Below are 13,105 nucleotides of genomic sequence, written 5' to 3'. Positions count from 1 at the left end.
TGGGTATCTTCTATTTTTCTTCTTTGCCAATCTGATTAAAAATGAGTCCCTGTTTGGTTCCATTAGTCTTTCTGTTCATGAGCACGGACCACAATGTCAGTGGCATCAGTGTATACTGTGTTTGGGACAAGATCCATCCTCTACTGCTGTCTTCTGCCAGACTTTCACGGCTCTTTTCCCATGTTTAATTCTTCCAGATAAACAGTACAATTGTTTTATCTGAAGGATAGAAATAAACAACAAGAGAAATAGAGGATGAGAAAAAAGAGTGAGAGAAAGAGAAAAAGCGAAAAAAAAAAAGAAAAAGAATGCTGCTATAAGTTTTCATGTGAATTACACTGAATTAATAGAGTAATATATGGAGAAGCAACATCTTTGTAATGTTGAGTTTTTCTATCCAAGATCAATGTATAGATCTATATTTATTAATGTATGTTGTATCATTCTGTCTTCTTACTAAAGTTAATCCAGGTGAGGTGTGTGGGCTCTGGGATCAGGCTAGAATGTGTCTTGACAGAGAACATGGAACCTCTACTTTCTTCTCCACAGCTTGGGCAAATTATTAATATTCTTCCAATTCCAGTTTCCTCATCCATGAAGTAGAGATACTAAGGTCAGTCCTCCCAGAGACGTTGTGAGGATTAAATGAGAGATTGTAAAATGCACAACCCAGTGCTTAACAGAGGTTTAGCATTCAATAATTACACACTATTATTATTATTATTGGTTTTGATTAATATCTTTTTCCATCATATTTGTACATTAGTTAATTAAAAATTTCTTAGAGAAGTGGGTTTACATGAAATTCATGCATAAAATACAGAGTTCCTAAATATGGCCCTATAAATAACACCTTGTACTAGTGTGGTACATTTGTTACAATTGATGATAGTACATTTTTATAATTGAACTATTAACTGTAGTCCATGGTTTACCTTAGGTTCACCATTTGTGCTATACCATCCCAGGGTTTTTGTTTGTTTGTTTGTTTATTTAATTTGTATCCCACTAGCATATATACAACCTAAAATTTCCACTTTTGACCACATTCAAATATATAAATTCACTGGTGTTAATTATGTTCACAATGTTGTGCTGCCATCACTACCATCCATTATCAAAAAATTTCCATCATCCCATATAGAAACTGTACAATATAGGCATTAACTCCTGATCTCTACTCCCATCCTGTCCCTTGGTAACCTGTCTTGTAGATTCTGACGTTGAGTTTGCTTATTCTAATTACTTCTTATCAGTGAGATCATACATATTTATCTGTGTCTGACTTATTTCATTCAATGATGTCTTCAAGGTTCATCCATGTTGTCACCTGTATTAGAACTAATATTCCATAGTATGTGTTTACCACATTTTGTTTATCTATTCATCAGTCGATAGACAGTTGGGTGGCTTCCATCTCTTGGCGGTTGTGAATAATGCTGCCATGCTATCGATATGAAAATAGCTGTTTGAGTCCCTGCTTTCAATTCTTTGGGGTATCAACCTGAAAGTGTGATTGCCGAGGTCATAAGGTGGTTCTTTTCTTAACTTTCTGTGGAATTTCTAATTGTGTTCCACAGTGATTGTACCATTTTACATTCCCACCAACAATGAATGAGTGTTCTTATATCTCCACATCCTCTTCAACCCTTGTAATTCTCTGTTTTTATAATAGTAGCCATTCTAGTGGATGTGAAATGATGTCTCATTGTGATTTTGATTTGCTTTTCTCTGATGGCTAATGATGTTGAACATCTTTTCATGTGCTTTTTGACTATTTGTATATCTTCTTTGGAGAAATGTCTATTTAAGTCTTTTGCCCATTTTTAAATTGGGTTGTCTTTTGTTGTTGAGTTGTAGGATTTCTTTATTTATTCTGGATATTAAACCCTTTTCAGATATCTGGTTTCTCCTGTTATTTAGGTTGTCATTGTACTTACATGATAAAGTCCTTTGAGACACAACAGTTTTAATTTTGATGGGGTTTCTTTAACTATTTTTTTGTTTTGTTACTTATGCTTTGGGTGTTAAGTGTAAGAAACCATTGCCTAATACAGAGCCTTGAAGTTGCTTCCCTACATTTTCTTCCAGAAGTTTTATGTTTCTGGTTTTTACATTTAGGTCTTCGATCCATTTTGAGTTGATTTTTGTGTATGGTGTGAAGTAGGGATCCATCGTCATTCTTTTGATTCAATTTTCTCAGCACTATTTGAAGAGATTATTTTTTCCTGATTGAGTAGTCTTTGCCCCCTTGTCAAAAATCTGTTGGCCGTAAATGTGAGGGTTGATTTCTGAACTCTCAATTCAATTCCATTGGTCTGTATACCTGTTCTTGTGCCAGCACCATGCTGTTTTCATTACTGTGGCTTTGTGATGAGTTTTAAGTTCAGGAGTGTGATTCTCCAGCTTTGTTCTTCTTTTTCAAGATGTTTTTGGCTACTTAGGGCCCTTACCATATAAATTTGATGATTGGCTTTTCCATTTCTGCAAAGAAGGCTGTTGGAATTTTGATTGGGGTTTCACTGAATCTGTAAATCACTTTGGGTAGGTTTGACATCTTAACAATATTTAGTCTTCCCATCCATGAACATGGACTGTCCTTCCATTTATTTAGGTTTTCTCTGATTTCTTTTAGTAATGTTTTATAGTTTTCTACATCCTTGGTTAGATTTATTCCTTGATAGTTGATTCATTCAGTTGCTCTTATAAGTAGAAATTTTTTCTTGATTTCTTCTTACTGTTGTTCATTACTATTGTACAGAAACACTACTGATTTGGGGGCATTGATCTTGTACCTCACCTTTTTGCTGAATTCATTTATTAACTTTGGGAGCTTTTTGTGGATTTTTCAGGATTTTCTGTGTATCGGGTCATATCATCTGCAAACAGTGAAAGTTTTACTTTGTCCATTTTGCATGCATTTTATTTCTTTTTCTTGCCTAAGTGCCCTGGTAGGAACTTCTATTACAATGTCAAACAACAGCTGCGACAGTGGGCATCCTTGTCTTGTTACTGATATTAAACGGAAAGGTTTCAGTCTTTCACAATTCAGTATGATGTGAGCTGTGTTTTTTTCATATATGCCCTTTATCATATTGAGGAAGTTTTCTTCTGTTCTTAGTTTTCTAAGTGTTTTTATCATGAAGGGGTGCTCAATTTTGTCAAGTGTCTTCTCAGCATCAATTGAGAAGATCATGTGGATTTTTTCCCTTCATTATGTTAATGTGGTGTATTACATTAATGGATTTTCTTGTGTTGAACCACAATTGCAAACATGGAATAAATCCCACCTGATCATCGTGTGTAATTCTTTTAATGTGCTGTTGGATTTGCTTTGCTAGTATTTGTTGAAGATTTTTGTATCTCTATTCGTAAGAGATACTGGTCTGTATTTTTATTTTGTTGGGGAATCTTTATCTGGCTTTAGTTTAAGGGTGATGTTGGCCTTGTAGAAAGAATGAGGAAGTGTTTCCCTCTATTCAGTTTTTTGAAGGTGTTTGAGCTGGATTGGAGTTAAGTTTTCTTGGAATGGAGGTTAAATTTCCCTGTGAAGCCATCTGGTCTTGGGCTTTTGTTTATTGGGAGGTTTCTGTTTACTGATTCAGTCTCTTTACTAGTTATTGGTTTGTTGACATCTTCTGTTTCTTGAGTCAGTGTAGGTAATTTGTGTGTTTCTAGGAATTTGTCCATTTCATCAAGGTTATCTAATTTGTTGATGTGCAGTTGTTCATAATATCTTCTTACAGTCCTTTTTATGTTAGTGAGTAGTAATATCTCCCTTTTGATATCTGATTTTAGTCATTTGTGCCCTCTCTCTTTTTTTTAATCAGTCTTTAAAGATGTCTGAGTTTGTATCCAGCTAGTAACAGAATTGAGATTTTCTTGCATGCCAGAAGCTAACAAAATTAGCCTAAGCAAAAAACACCTTTCACAGACTTTGCAGATTGGCTTTGCACTGACTGGTGCTCTCGTTCAGAGTTCAGCCCTTCTATGAGGAAGGTCAGCCCAAGGTGAATGCAGAGTACAGGATCCTCCCTGTCTTGTCCTGGGCTTGTGCTTGGTAGTATCTTTAGGAATTCCCTATTCACAACAATTTGAATCCCTGTCTACTCCCCAGGAAACAGACCTTCTCCCCCTGGCATTCCTCTGCAGGACTTAGAGCAGCTCAGCATTTGCCCCAGGCTGCCTGACTCAGTTGTTTCTTACTGTCTCTCCTAAATGGCTCTTATCTTGGAGGTTTTACACAGAATTCTTGTACTTCAGGAGAGCTGCTTACATGGTTTATCTATTAGCTGAACCAAGCTAACCGGAACTTATGTTAGCCTTGTGACCTTCCATCGCCTCTGAGAAGAAGGATGTGTATACACATGAGCTTTTTTATTTTTGGTAGCTTTTCAGGAAATTCCCCAGTAGTGATTTGATTTGCAGGCAATCCCTAGGGTCTCTTCATAGAAGATAATTTCAGGTTCAGAAATAGTTACGTGAAAGACAGCGTATGTTATAATTATAGTGTGGTAGCTCATGACTTAGAAGGCTCCTTAGGACATCACCATCCTTCGAGGTCATTGTTATGAACGGCAGTGGTCATTGTATGCTAGAAAATTACCCTGTTGGTTTAAGCTTTCTTATTATTTAGATAAAGGTAAACGGGTATTTAGAGGAAGTCCAAAAGGGGAGAAAGTCAGCCTAATTACCTTTCTGTATTCAAAGTATCATTTCTTTAAATTGTATTACCAAATAAATTCTATTCTGATTACAAATTAGTACAGTTATTGCAGGAACTTTAGAAAATACACAAAAGTATAAAAAGAAACTTGTTTCAAATAATGATAATAGATTGAACATAGGCAATTAATTTTGTTTCTTCTGTAAATCCTAAACCTACAAGGAAAGTGAAAACAGGAGAGGAGGTGGCAGCCATGATAGTTGGAAACTGAAAGCAGCTAGTTGTGGGGTAACAGTTATAACAGATTTACAACCCCATTTATAGACAGAGCCTCTCAAAGTTCCGGGAATTGGTGGCAACAGATTTCTCTGGAAATTGGAGTGGAAAGGGGGCTTTCAAATTAGTTGAAAGCTGTTTGAGAAGCAGTTTCATCTCCAAATCCCCTCTCCAACCTCGGTGGACAGCTGGAGATCCCTGTTCTCTGGAGATAATAAAAGTCTCTGGTCTTAGTGGACACAGGCACCACTGAGGATTGGGAGGCCTCACTGAGAATTGGGTGATTGGATAATCATCCACATTCCTCATGTTCCTCACTTCCCGCATTGGTCTCCAGTACCTGGCAGGAAGGCCTCTGCTCCAGACAGGTGGCTGGAAGGCTGTCAGTGGAGAACCTGACCAACCCAAAGGCATTCTCTTCTGAAATGGCTCAGCCCAGTCATCTGGGGACACATTCACGTCCTCTCTCTGTTATCGTTCTTGTCGTCATTCCTCACTCTTAAATAGCAGCAGTGAAGGACATTTGAAGAAAGATGGTAACATGAAAGAGCCTGAAACAAACAGAAAGAGGCAGCTTAAAAGAAAAATAAGCATCTGCAGGAAGAGAAGATCTTCAAAAAAGTAATCGTGAATATCTTCAGAGCAGATAAAGAAAGTGCAACCACAAAACAACAACAGGATGCTATTAAAATTAACTAATCAGAAAAAAAGAAAGAGCTTTTGGGAACTGAGAACGTGATTGCAGATATGAAAAATTTTATAAACGAATCAAAAGATAGAATTGAAGACGTTTCTCAGAATGTAGAGTAAAAGTGAAAAATGATGAAAAATAGGAGAGAATTAGAGAAGAAAATTAGAGAACAAGTGTAGGAGGTACATTGCGCAAAAAAATAGGAAAATCAGAAAGAGAGAGAAAAAATGCAAGGAGAAGAACCCAGAAACAAACTCATTCGAAACATTTATTCAGAACTTAAGTACATAAATTTCCAGACTGGAAGGGCCCCCTGACTTACCAGAAAAAGTAGATGACAGTATACCCACACCAAGGCACAATCATTGTGAAATTTCAGAAAACTGAGGGAAAAATTAGGTAGCGAGAAACACCAGATCAAAACTAAAGAATTGGAAATTAGAATGACAGCATACTTCCAAACAGCAACATTAGAAGAATAAGTCGGTGGAGCATGACCTTCAGAATTGAGAGCAAAAACTACAACATACCTGGAATCCCATACACAACCAAACTTTCAACAGAATATGGGTGTAGAATAGTCATTTTCAGCTATCAAAGTCGTAGAAAATGTATTTACCATGCAACTTTCTTGGGAAGCTGTTGGAAGATGTGTTTCGCCAAAATGAAGGAGTTAGCCGAGAAGGAAGATGTGAAGTCCAGGAAACAGAGGATCCAGCAGGAAGGAAAGTCAAAGAGGATCCCCAGAGTTATAGGAAAGGATGATCACAGGTATAGAGAGTGGTGGTCAGTCTAGATGTGAGCAGGTGAGAAGGTTCTAGGCACACTTTCTCCAAGAAGATGAAACTCACAGAGTGCATGATATGTCTTAACTTCAAGAGAGGAGAGTCAGGCAATTGGTAAGTAGTTTTGGATTGAATTAATTATGTGCATATAGAAAACTGAAGGAGAAACAAACCAAAATACTTGATCACTCCAGAAAAAACAAAAAGTTATGCTGGAAAGTTAATGATGTATTAATACCCATGGTTCAACTCTGAATAGCATTTACATCATCACAGTAATAGAAACTGTGAATATTAAGCCAACCAAAATTGTTGTGTAACTATATTGGGAGAACAGCATGATGGGAAGGATTTATATGTGTGGGTGGGAGGGTGGGGTGATATCTGGGTGGGGGGGCAGTTGGTGCTGACAAGAGGAAAGAGGGTCAAATCTTCATTCTCTAGAGGGAAAGTCGATAGATAATACTAAAACAGAAAATTGGAAGGTAGCAATGCAGCCATGCTACCTAGCTCTATGGTGTCAACAAAATAATCAGTTTTAGAGTTGCGGAGGAAACTGGTGACAGGTGGACAGGGGACTGGTAATTTTTATAACCTTTTAGAACTGTTTAACACTTTAAGTGCATCTTTAATTTTGATACAAATAAAAAAGTTAAATAAAAAATAGAATAAATTGCATCTGTCATTTTGTTAGACATTTTTATGTGTGTATCTATGCACACACAACCACATGCACATTTTCTTGGAGTGTTTGCTTTGGGCCAGAGATTGTGTGGAACCTTGGGACACAGTGTGGATGAGATAAACATGATTCCATTCCATGAAAACTTTCCCTGAAATGCTAAAAAAAGTACATTTCAAACACATGCTATGGTACATAAGAGGCCATCCTTCACATTTCTGTTGGGACACAAGTATTGTTTATTTTTTGGCTCATGAAATGTCTATAATCAACTGAAATCAGCACTAGTAGCTGACTTATGTGCCTGGGAGAAGCTGTGCTAATAAGAACGTTCTATTGTCATGTTATGTTCTCACACAAACCAGAAGAGTGAGGGGTTGTTATCTGGGTGGTGCTCAGGAAGGGCAGATTGCCTAAAATCTTACAACAGTTTGTTCACAGAGCTGGTATTTGAACTTGGGTCTCAGATTCCAAATCCTGTACCCCAGATTGTGATTAATTGAAACAGTTTCCCAGTTAACTTGACATCTGCTGTAAACAAGGTCAAGCATACGTTTTTGAGGAGAGCTAACGTAAAGATCGTTCTCAGAGCCCCTTGGTGTTGGGAGTGTCCTTTTCTTTATTTAAAAATACAGAAGGGACAAAACTCCATAAACATAAGACATTACTATTTCTAGTTTCCTCTGTGACGGGGATTGTCCAACACAGTTTTTACAATTTCATCATCAGTTGGTTTCCTGTCAGTCACTTTGATGTATAAGTTGTTGGTTTATCATTCTAAAATATGTACATAAACAATATCCTACTTTGCCTTTGAAATCATATCTTTGAGGCATCATTTAAATATAAATATTTGATCTTATTTGAAATTTAGTTTGGAAACATATACCCCAGCATTACAAATATTTTCCAATATATATATTCCCAAAATTTTATGCACACATACAAAATCCCAAATATCGGTAATTGAAATGTTTTCCACCATATCTTAATTTATTAAGAAAGGAGGCCCATTTAGTTTGTTTCCACTGTTCTGTGGCAGTGAATATCTTTACACATGAAATTCTTGTACAGCTGGATGGTTATATCAGTGCGATAAGTTCCTAGATGTGTTATTCCAGATCAAAAGGTATATGCATCCTAAATTTAATAAATATTTATTTCCCAAAAGATTGGACCAGTTTCCATTCATCCACACAGGAGAGTGTCAGTTTCCCTGTGCCTGTGCTGGCAGGACAGTTAGGGGCCATAGAACCAGAAACGTAGCTGAAGTTGTTTTCCTAAATGGGAAATTTGTTATCTCAAGAGGTGCTATTATTTCATGTATTATTTTCTGTTTATTAATTATCTGTTTATTTAATAGAGCTGTAAAGTAATACGAAGAAGTGATGTTTGTGCTCAAGTGGTTGCTGTCTCCTGTGATGATGACACAAGACGTTCATGACAATGGCTTAAAGCTTTATTTGTTTTCATTTATTATTAGACGTGATTAATTTGTTTATAAAATAATCCAAGCAATAATTTATTTGTTTTGGTTGAGAATATCTATTTCTATGTAATTTTGCCTTAATAGTTTCTGCCATATAAATAAAATTGTGGTAGACTCTGAGGAGAGTGAAACTTGCAGAGACGACAAACTTAAGCATGAAGATATTGTTGACATTTCCACATTTTATCACGAAATTTTTGGTTTTGACTGTCTGTTGTTGTACTGTGAAAAGGCTTTCCAGTCCATGGTGGGGGAATGTCAGTAACATAATTCATTCATTCTTTTTGCCTAAAGGAGGAAGACAATGGTCCAATAGTGATGAGAAACGGAAACTTTTGACCTGCTGCTTCAGTTTATCTACAGAGCCTGCATTATCTGCCTTCATTCAACGCAGCCTTGATGGACCTCTATGACAGCTGCCTGTGCACACGCTCTAAGGAATATTAGAAAAGGCTCTACATACAAAAGAAGCCCCATGTTATATATCCACATCACTGCTGTTAGTATTCCTATTTTTACACATGCTTTCTTATATGTAGAAGGAATGAAACTAGTTTTAAGAGTTGTTATTAATATGAATATATATCATGTTTTAATATTGAAGCGGTTAGGAAAAGTGCACTCCCAGCATTAGTAGCCTTTCATTTCCTGTCTCTTGTTCATTCAGAGAATAATATAACTCCTGATAATAAAATAATAATTCTGATCAAGGAGAGCATAGAGCTTCAGAATGCAATATGAAGGGTTAGTGAAACATCATGTCTAATGCTGTTTTTCAGTATCCATATCCCAGTGAATGTCAGACTGGCTTGTTATAGAAAATATTTTGGGAATTAATGCAACAATATAATATTTTATATATTAGTTCCTTATTTAAAGGATTTCATTGAATATTTGAGTTTAATCATTATATTTATTTGACGTATTAGAAGCTGTAGTTTCTAGAAATGGGGGAAATATATAAGAAATAAGTTGGATAGAAAGAAGATGGGTATAAGCTACCAGGAAGTAGCTTTATTTTCCATGAATAAAAATATAAATTTAATAGTATCTGCTATTAATTTAATGTTGTACACTTTGTAAGACTTTAAAATATTTCACTTCTTCAGTATGTTAGAACATTTCTTTCAAGGATGACAAATATTATCCTCATTTTAATTAATTTTAAATGCTACTAGCAAATTTCAGCTTATACTTATTCCAGTTAGAGGTGACAATGAGATAATTTATATGAAGCAGTAAGTGTAGTGTTTGGTACAAAGTAAGTACTTAATAAATGTTATTTTTTGTTGTTATTGCTGTAAAACTAATGACTTCAGTAACAGTTCCAATTTGAAGGGAATTTGTGGCAGAATATCCAAGTTAGAAGTTCAAATAATACTGGTGAGGTAGGGGTGTGTTCAGAGACTTCAGATGCATTAGATAGAGGTCATAATAACGAAATCATTAAATACAAAGAAAAATCACCCCAAGTATCCCTGAAAATGAAACCAAAGAAGGGGCCTCAGGGAGAGGCAAGGACTAGAGCTGGGTCCCAGTGAGGAGACGTGGAGCTGGTGGAGGGTTGGTGTCTGCGGGTGGCTTGGGGCCACCTGGGGCAGCATCAGACAGAGCTGCTCGGAGGTGGGGAGAGGCCCTGGATTCTTCCTCTCTGTAGCTTCTTCTGTACCACAATGCAGAAATGGCAAAGCATGGTTGCAAAACTGTGACGTTTCTCAATATGACCTCTTACAGGCTAGTGCTTTTACCACACACATGCCCAGCACTGGTTGCAGGGGCAGGCTCATGTATAGTTAGCATCAAGCCTGGCTTCGAAGCCCTTTGTGAAAGAGAGGCCAGTAAATGGCACTCCTTGGGGGAGACCCTATGTCCCAGCTCTGGGGAAAACACTGAAAGGTGCCCAGGCTTCCCATTCTCGGTGTTGGTGCCCAGCAGCCAGGGGCTGTTATCAGACTTGACTTACGATGCTTCTAGCAGTCTTTTTCTTGCCCTGAAAAATACAAACTAAACACACATACCAATAACAACGAAAGAAACCTCAGTCAAATGACTTTCAGGGTAGTATGTAGTGTTCCCATATCTCCCATTCCTATAAGAGTTGTTTAATATTTTTGTAATTGAAGCTAATGAATTTATTTAGTATATTTTCTGAGTCAAAATATTGAAATGAGCTACTTGGATTGGATCAGGGTATCCTTTACTGAGATTGTGCTGAGACCTCATATTCTTTAATGTAGAAAATCCCTTCATTCCACAATTAGGTAGTTCAGACTCAGAACGTGTTTATGGTGATGCTTTTGTAGGAATAAACTAGAAAGGGGTAATTTGTCAATCAACAAAAGTGCAAGTTAACTGTTCTTAAATCTATCCTGTTTTGATGGTGGGGTGGGAAAGAAAAGAAAAAAAGGTGTGTGGGGCCCTGATATTGGGGGAGGAGCCTCCTAAAGCAGAAGTGGGCAGTAGTGTACTAAGGATAGACTACAGATTTCGCAGATTTCAGAATTTAGTTTACGGTGGATATTGTTTACCTAACAGAAAAAAAACAGGCAACAAACCGAGGTGTTTTTCCACATAGCTACACACATGTAAGTGCCTCTGATTCACGTTAAGTAATGTGCTTGCTGGTGTGTAAGAGTATTCTCAGATAATTTACCAGTTAATGTAATTTGAGTCTTGTTCTCTTGGTCAGTCCAGCTTAAAGATTAATTCATCAATTTTATTGATTTTTCTTTTGTTGCTTCTTTATTCTGCTTCCATTCTTTATTTCATTAATTTCTTCTCTAATCTTTAGTATTTCCTTTCTTCTTCTTGCTTTTGACTTAGTTTGCTCTTTTTCCAGTGTCTTAAGGAAGATTGGGTTATTGATTTTAAATCTTTCTCTTTTTAAAATATAGACATTTGCTTCTGTAGTTTTCTCTCTGAACACTACTTTAATTGTATTCCATAAGTTTGGGGATGTTGTGTCTTCATTTTCATTGATATCAAAATATTGTCTAATTTCTCTTGTGAATTTAGGAGAGTGTGTTTATCTCCACATATTTGATTTTTCCAAATTTCTGTTCTTGATTTCTAATTTCCCTCCACTGTGGTCAGAAAATATCCTTTGTGTGATTTCAGACCTTTTAAATTCATTGAGGCTTGTTTTATGGCCTAGCATATAGTCTATCCTGGAGAATGTTCCATGTACACTGAGAAGAATGTGTATTCTGCTATTGTTGGGAGGTTTGTTATAAAGAGGTTTGTTAGCTTTAGTTGGTTTATAGTGTTATTCAGATCTTCTGTTTCCTTGTTTATCTTCTGCCTAGTTTTTCTATCCATTATTGAAAGTCAGATACAGAAACTGAATTGTCTATTCCTTCCTTCAATTCTGTCAGTTTTTGCTTCATGTATTGTCATGGATTGTGGGGCTTGGTTGTTTTTAAAAACAGATGGTTACAATTGTTTCATCTTCATGATGGAATTATCCTTTTATCATTATAAATAGTCCCTCTTAAACTCTAGTAACACATTGTTTGAAAATGTATTTTGGCAGGTATTAATATAGTATATATTATGCATATAGTATGTTATATATAATATATAGTATATAGTATGCTATACATTTGTATATGGTATAGTATGTTATATATAATATATAGTATATAGTATACTATACATTTGTACATATATACATATAGATGTTTATGTTTATAATCGTTATATCTTCATGATGGAATTATACTTTTATCATTATAAATTGTTCCTCTTTATCTCTAGTTACATTTTTATTTTAAAGTCTATTTTGTCAGATATTAGTACAGCCGCTCCAATTTTATTATGGTTGCTGTTTGAATAATATGCCTTTTCCCTTCCTTTTATTTTCCACTGGGTTTATCTTTGAATCTAAAGAATTTCTCCTGTAGACAGCTTATAGTTGGATCTGTTTTTTTTAATCTAGTCTGACAATCTCTGCTTTTTGATTAGATTGTTTAATCCATTCATATTTACTGTTGTTATTGATATAATTTATGTCTGCCGTTTTACTTTTTCTTTTCTACATGTCTCATATCTGTTGGTTCCTCTGTTTCTCCTCTAGGGTGACATTTTAATTTCTTTAATAACTTTTTCACTGTATTTTTGGAGTCATTTTCTTGATGATTATTCTAGGTCCTACCATATGTATCTTTACTTACCAGAATCTACTTAAGATTTGTACCAACTTGATTACAGTTAGTTGCAGAAATATTACTCTGATGTAAGTGTATTTTCCCTTCCTCCTTTTTGTGCTATTTTTTAATACATGTTAAATCTATATTTGCTTCAAATCCATTAATACACTATTATAGTTGTAATTTTTATATAATTTTATGTCTATTGAAGAACCCAAAAATGAATATAATTGTTATTGAATATAATTTTATGTCTATTAAAAAAGCTGACTAATGAAAGGAGAACAAGTATATATCTATAGAGTTTCTTTTCTTAACTTTGTTATTTACCATTTCTGGTCTTCATTTGGTCCTGTAGACTGCAGTTA

The 13,105-nt window shown here is 35.7% G+C and overlaps 1 protein-coding gene across 3 annotated transcripts in view; it reads left to right on the top strand.

Moving 5' to 3' along the window:
- The window catches only part of CA8 (carbonic anhydrase 8), a 292,778-nt gene extending 280,639 nt beyond the window's left edge, over positions 1-12,139 (top strand). For all 3 annotated transcript variants that reach the window (XM_037802537.1, XM_037802541.1, XM_037802539.1), the window contains one exon: positions 8,884-12,139. The gene's annotated coding sequence lies outside the window, so the exon portion shown is untranslated. The remainder of the gene's footprint in view (positions 1-8,883) is intronic.
- The last annotated feature ends 966 nt before the right edge of the window (positions 12,140-13,105 follow it).

The sequence above is a fragment of the Choloepus didactylus genome, chromosome 14 (assembly GCF_015220235.1).
Source record: "Choloepus didactylus isolate mChoDid1 chromosome 14, mChoDid1.pri, whole genome shotgun sequence".
NCBI lineage: Eukaryota > Metazoa > Chordata > Mammalia > Pilosa > Megalonychidae > Choloepus > Choloepus didactylus.
This window is presented reverse-complemented; position numbering and strand designations above follow the sequence as displayed.